We start from the raw sequence: 7,971 nt of genomic DNA, 5'->3' as shown, positions 1-7,971 counted from the left end.
ACAAGGAAAGCAGGATAAATAAAAGCAGTTAAATAAGGGGTTACCACACACAATGACTATAAACCATAACAAACAAAAGATTCTGTCAGTCCTGGCCATTTTCAGAGTTGGACAACTATCTTACTGTGCTATACATACATACCTAAGATCACAGAGTAAGAATTGATCGCATACTGGTTGCACCAGAACGAACTGATTGAACAGAATATTCCATCTTTATCTTTGGTCTAATGAAAACCATGGATGTCTTTGGAATGTGGGAGGAAACCAGATTACCCAGAGAAAACCCACACAGGCCCGGGGAGAATATGCAAACTCCACACAGGTAGACTGACCTGGATTTCAACCCAGGTCTTCCACTGTGAGGCCGACGCGCTAACCACTCAGCCGCCGGGCCGCCCCTCTGAACTAGTCTTCTGTACCAGTCTTGTACTGTAGAGTGTATGATATTCTTTTACAATTCTAATAGTCTCATTTCTCATTTCTGAACTGCTTTATCCTCATTAAGGTCACGGGGGGTGCTGGAGCCAATCCTAGCTCTCTACAGGCCAGAGGCGGGGGACACCCTTAATCGGTGGTCAGCCAATCACAGGGGACAAGGAGGCGGACAACCATTCACGCACACACTCATTCCTAGGGGCAATTTAGAGTGTCCAATCAGCCTACCATGCATGTTTTGGGAACGTGGGAGGAAATGGGAGTACCCAGATGAAACCCACGCAGGCCCAGGGAGAACATGCAAACTCCACACAGATGGACATGACCTGGATTTGAACCCATGACCCCAGAGCTGTGAGGTCGACGCGCTAACCACTCGTGCCACCGGGCCGCCTTATTCTAATAGTATGTATTGAAATTCAGATTAATGATTAAGACTTGAATCAAACAAAACAGAATACAAAAACGAAAAACCAAAGGTTAAGAAATATATAATGAAACTGATAAGGACCAGAGTTGTGATGTGGCCTAACCATTACTGCTTTGATTCAAGTAAAGTTTCAAGCTCAGACAAAAAACTGGAAAAAAAGTAAGACAACTGTGAAAGGACTGAGAGAACTGTGAGAAATTGCACATCAATGCAATGTGAGAAGACAATGAGTTGATCAAGTGAGTCATGGGTTAAAATGAATTAGGACGAATGCCATGTCAAATCTGTTTTAATGAGGATTTTTCCAACATAGGTGTTGCATATTATATCAAGATGCTGATTAGACAACAGGATTAATGCACAGCTGTGTTTCCATTTGGCCAGATTAAAAGATGGCCTTTTAATTGGAAATCTTTAAATGTTACACATCCAGAATCCATAAAATGGTACGTTGTTGGTGGATGAGTGGTTAGCGGGTCAGCCTTACAGCTCTGGGGTCCTGGGTTCAAATCCAGGTCATTCCACCTGTGTGGAGTTTGCATGTTATCCCTGGGCCTGTGTGAGTTTACTCTGGGTACTCTGGTTTCCTCCCACATTCCAAAAACAGGCATGGTAGGCTGATTGGACACTCTAAATTGCTCCCAGGTATGAGTGTGAGCGTGAATGGTTCTTTGTCTCTGTTTGTGGGGGGCTTCAAAGCATACAAGCAGCCCAGCTAGCTCCTCCATCTGACCGGGGAGAGATCTCACGCTCCCATAACAATGATGGAATGCTCGGTCTGGAGCGTTGCCTCTTCTCCCGGCACTATCGTCCACTGCTTACAGCTGATCCTGCGTGCATGTCAGCGGAGGCACGGCTGAATGGCTCCAAAGACGTCTAGGACGAGCACAAAGAGTAGCAACGGCCGCACAAAGTACAAAGCAAAGCAAAGTATATGGGATCATTAAGAATCACCAAATCAAATCATTAAGACAGAAAAGCAGCAAAAACACAAAATGAGCAAAAGCGGACGGAGCTACCGCTACCGGCTGCCACTTGAGCGGCGCCATCTTGGTTGCAGTAGCAAAAACTGATATAGACAAGAAAAAGAAGTTGTAGAGTTGGATAAAACTGGAACCACACACAGGAATTCTTCCACAAGATGGCGAACTTCTGCAGACTGTGACCGAGGTTATCCGCGCAGTCCCTCAGTAGTCTGGAGCTGAAGAATCAACAGCAACAGAGTACAACCCCTCAACTCCGTTTCCGGCCTGGTAAGCGCCCACAGCTCTTGCATCTTATCGGGGAGGGATCTCACTTTCCCCATAATAATTGATGGAATGATTGGTCTGAAGCGTGACTTCTTCTCCCGGCACTTTTGTCCAGCTCCGGATTTCCAGCGGCATCGAGGTGTTGCTCCTTCTGCTGCGCATTGTTCACAGCTAATCCCATGTGTATGACAGCGTAGGCATGGCAGAATGGTTCCAAAAAAGAAGTAGCAGAAAGAAGCCAGGCTAACAGAACAAAGAAAGTTGTAAAAACATTAAGTAAAAAGTATAAAGTACAAAGTTCCAAAAAAGAAGTAGCAGAAATAAGCCAGGCTAACAGAACAAAGAAAGTTGTAAAAACATTAAAGTAAAAAGTATAAAGTACAAAGTAAAGTAAAAAGGAATGTATTAAGAAATATTAAAATGTAATAAAAATATATGGAAAGGCTGTAAAACACGAAAAACAAATAAGAGTGGACAGAGCTACTGCCACCGGCTGCCGCCTGACGGCGCCATCTTGAAGGCAGCTGGGATAGAATCCGGCACCCCCCACATCAACTATAGTCAAGTTAAGAATGTAAATAGTATAAATAAAATGATATCTGAATGAAGTGAATAGAAACACTATAATGAATCTAGAAGTCTAATAAATGATGGTTACGTGCGCCATTTGTATGCTCGTGAACACAGCACAGAAATTTAATGAGCACCAGTGGCTGAATGGAGTCGGAGAAAAGAGTGTAAAGGGAAGGAGTCAGGACTCGGGCCAGGCTTTGATACTCATCATTAGGCTACTATATATCCTTCCTGTGCCACTTTAATGACAAAAACACTATTCTAACTTCAAATGTATTCTATTTAATAACAGTCGCACTTTGGCATACATCGTTACAATTTTAACAGTGTCGGTGTTCATCACCAATCATACCAGTGGTAAATTAATCACTCAGTGGGCTGAATGAATGATGATGATTTTGTGCAAACACAATTTATGACCACCACTATTCGCTGTCCACTTACTTGTTACGACCCTGAGAAAAAAATGGCACATTAAAAGAATCCATTATGCAAATGACCTGAATGCTTAAAATATGCCAAGGCAAGTGATGATTTCCAATTTGAAAGGGTATTTTCATATGAGCCTGCTGATGAAATATCGAAGCGTGTGGCGAAAATACACGTAGTGCGTAAATGGAAATGTGAAAAAAATTCCAATATAGTCAAAGGCAGCCATAACCTTAACTGACACTTGATCTTTATATGGTTCAAAATTATTTTAATGGGTTTTGAATTTGTTCTTGTTCATTAGAAAATCTAATCTCTTGGCCAAACAGTCTATTGGCTGTTACAGGTGTAGGCACGATAAAGCAAATATTAAAAGTAAGTGCCATGGAGGTGATCATATGTCAAGTTTATTCCATTTCAAACAAATGGAATTTACCAAGATGCAACTGGGGATCATCAATATTGTTCATTTTCACGACTTTGCTACAAACCCAATGATAAATGTGGACAAACTTTCTGTACTTAAACTCCTGCTGATCGAATAGCAGATGCCTTCACCCCATTTCTTTTATTTTTTATTTGTTTTATTTTTATAAAATATTATATAAAGCATATAGGAACAAATGAGATTGGCATTTAGAAGTATCAGAGAAGAGATTGCTTTGACATTGAAAAGCAGACATCGTTGCCAGTAGGAGTGGGGTCTAAATGTTGTCTATCTGTGATGCCATCGCTGCTGCATAAAGCTGGTCAACACTGTTAAAAATAAACAAGAAGATATAGCCAAGAGATTTATTTTCTAGGTTTTAACATGGATTTCTGAAATAAAATCTCCAAGGCAACAAGATGAATGCGCGTGGGGGTAGTTTCATAGACAGAGACCAAACCAATCATTGACTAACTGAATTCTACTTGCTTCATTGAGCCACCACACATATGCTCAGCATGCTGATGTCGAATCTTGAATTAATCACTATTATTTCAAAAGTAAATACACAAACAAAACACAAAATATGTATAACTTATAACTATGCCTTTTCTTGCTGCTGTCACAATGAAATTTCCCGAATACGGGATGAATAAAGTTATCCGATCCAATCCAATCCAATCCAATCCAATCCAATATTGGCAGTACTGAAGAATAAAGCATTCTGAAGGATTCTGACATACAGCAGTGTTTGGAAGTACTGCACACTAATCTGCCTTAGTGTTATTCATTCATTTTTTGAATCACTTATCCTCACAGGGGTCACGGGGGTGCTGGAGGCTATCCCAGCTGACTTTCGGGCATGAGGTGGTGGACACCCTGAATCAGTGGCCAGGCGATCGCAAGGCATGAAGAGATGGACCACCATTCACGCTCGCACTCATACCTAGGGACAAATTAGAGTGTCCAAACAGCCTAGCCGACCATTTATTGGAATGTGGGAGGGAACCCCACGCAGGCCCAGGGAGAACATGCGAACTCCACACAGGTGGACGTAACCTGGATTTGAAACCAGGACCCCAGAGCTGTGAGGCTGACGCCCTAACAACTCGCCCCACCGAGCCGTTAATAAATATATATATTATATATATATATATATATATATACATACATATATATATATATATATATACATATATATATATATATATATATATATATATATATATATATATATATATATATATATATATATATATATATATATATATGTATATATATATATATATATATATGTATATATATGTGTATATATATATATATATATATATATATATATATATATACAGTGCATTTTCTCGTAGCGCCTTCAATGTATCAATTCAACCCTCAAAAACTATTTTATGGCTATAAAACCTCTACTGCAGCTAGAGCTGCGACACATAAAAAATAATCAATAAATCAATGCACAAAAATGGGGTAAAATCCACTTCCTAGCAGCATTTCATGATTAAATACAAATACTGGAGCTTTTCACACATTAAAACCAGGCCAGGGGGGCGATTTTCCCGGGAAAAGACAGCGATAAACGTCAATGGCGTACGGGCAAACATTGCCCGAAAATGGGGTAAAATCCAGCCGAAAACAGCATTTATTGATTAAATACAAATACTGGAGCTTTTTACACATCAGAACCGGGCCCGGAGTATCATTTCCCCGGTAAAAAGACAGCGATGAACGTCGATACGTCCATACGTGAAATGACAAAAAATGCACTAAAATTAGTTCAAATCCACGTCCTATCAGCATTTATTGACTGAATACAAATACTGGCGCTTTTGAGACATCACAACCAGGCCAGGGGGGTGATTTCCTCGGGAAAAGACAGTGATGGACGTCAATGGCGAAATGGCAAAAATTAAACTGGGATAAAATCCACATCCTAGCAGCATTTAGTAATTAAATACAAACACTGGAGCCTTTCAGATATGAGAACCGGGCCCACAATTGAAATATTATTTAGGAATATAGCCATATTTTACTCGCCAAAAATCCTTTTTAACTGTACACAATATCCATCCTCCTTTCTTTCTTCCTTCTTTCCTATCGCCATCGAAGCTAATGATGAAAGTCGAGCCTGTCCTGTCATATTTCTGGCATAGTCCGTTTTGAAAATGGCTTTAAATCAAAACAACAATATACTATTTGCTTGTGGAGCTAAGTTAGCGCACTGAAAGTGCCGCACACACCATTTTCCCGGCTGTAACAGGCTTGCTAGCTTCGGAGTTGACCGCCCTTTCTTAATGATGAAATCTGCAACAGAATCCATTTGTTTTTGCCACTGTCGGCCATTGTGGGTGGAGTTTGCGATCTCTGGCTGCTTTGGCCCGCCTACTATCCAATCATAGTTGCTGAAAGCAATGACATGTCCCAGCCAGCAAAATGCCAACGCCTATGAAAAATCATTGTGGGGTTGCCAATTCGAAATCTGATTGGTTAAAAGCAACATGCTTGTTTAATGCAGCATACCCCGCAGAACTGATTTTGAAGGCTTTGAGGCAGATCTGATCTGGCAACAAATAATGGCTGAAATGTGATTGGTTAAATGCTTCAATATGAAAACACATCTGGCTCTATTTGCCCCGCCTCCACCCTGACTTTCAGATGCAACCTATCGAGGGTTGTTTGCTTTTGTATTCCCTTCAAAATATTCCGAAAATGATGCACACAAATGTGCTCACAATAGAATAACGCACGGCCACTTGCCAACGAGTAGTATATACTCTCCTAGTACTACTAGTCTATACTTCTCTCTCGTATTAGCTCCGCCATTCACACTGTCTAACGGAGAAAAAAAACACTGAAAAAATGCAACGCTCCGCCCAGTGCTCGTAGAGACATTACACGAGGGAGTTGCGAGCACAAAGACAGTGCCCATGATGTTCTTATGAGCAGCCTCTCGCGTCCTTTGTATGCTCGTATATCAACATTTGTCTCGTATCTCAAGATAAATATCTGCCCGAAATTTTACTCGTATCTCAAATTGCTCGTATGTTGGGGCACTCGTATGTCGAGGTACCACTGCACATACAATTGGTGCCATGCTTCTGCTACACAATTGCTTCACAATTATATTTCATGCACATTAGCCAAAGATGAGATTGAAGATGTCAGCGATTCAGTGACTCCAGCTCCATTTTTGCAATGTGTACTTAATAGTAGAGAGATATTCATACAAATGAACATAACACTATATGAGGCATCCACTAGCTAGCAATGCTTCACTGATCATGTGGACAGAAAGCATTGGCTTTTCACACTTGACCACTTCTGTCATCAATAGTCATATTCCGAATTCAATGGCAGCTTGCTGTAGAGTGCTGTGAGTCAGTGTGTGTTTTGTTGGGGGCGGTGGAGCGTGACAAGGAATGGAGGGATTCTTACTTCTGTTCGTGAACAATGGGTTCTAGTAAGAAGCAATTTACCACCTTGTGACCTTTTGCTCCAATTCCAATCTTTGGGTTGTGTGGTGCTGACAACTGGAAAATTGGATAAGAAATGACAGTAAGTCGGAATTCCTAATTCTACAGGCAATAAGGCAGTTTGACTTCTGATTTGTCATCCCAAACATTTTTCCATACATGTTTCTGAAACGTACGGAAAAGGATGTGTTAGTATAGCGTCTGTGCGAAGCATTGTATTTGTTTTTGTAACCCGGCCAGCCTGTTGAGTTCAGACCTTTGACAGAAAGCGTGCATGTTGATGACCGCATCTCTGGCAGGGGTCTCCAACTCAACCTATTTGGGGACCACTAGAAATTGAGTGTGGATTATTGAGGATCCAAAATAAGTTTTCACGTATGCAAATTGAGTCAATTGTTATAAACAACCATGACAATATTACACCCCAAATATTTTCTGTCTCCAACTTATTATGAAATTGATACTTTGTGTAACTTTGAAGGGAAAATCTTAAGAAAAATCATCACACGTGGTATTTCTCAGACTGTATGAATCAAAAGCACATTATTAGGGTCAATATCATAAGGAGGTTAATAGTATTAGTTCATCCAGTAATGGTTGTTTTACTGTAAAACAGAAAATAGCCAACAAATAGTAAATGATAATTTGCTGACATCTACTGGTGAAAAAGAGTATAGCAACGCTGTAAATCTTGTGCGAATACAGTTTAAGGGCGGCGGATAAGTGGTTAGCGCGTCGGCCTCACAGTGGGAGTCCTGGGTTCAAATCCAGGTCGGTCCACCTGTGTGGAGTTTGCATGCTCTCCTTGCTGGAGCCTGACCCAGCTATATTCGAACGAAAGGGAGACTACACCCTAGACTGGTCACCAGCCAGTCTTGGGCACACAGAGAGACAAATAACCATCCACACCCCCAATCATACCGCCACCAGTGGGAATTGAGC

The sequence above is a fragment of the Stigmatopora argus genome, chromosome 3 (assembly GCF_051989625.1).
Source record: "Stigmatopora argus isolate UIUO_Sarg chromosome 3, RoL_Sarg_1.0, whole genome shotgun sequence".
Classification (NCBI taxonomy): domain Eukaryota; kingdom Metazoa; phylum Chordata; class Actinopteri; order Syngnathiformes; family Syngnathidae; genus Stigmatopora; species Stigmatopora argus.
Note: the sequence above shows the minus strand (reverse complement) of the source record.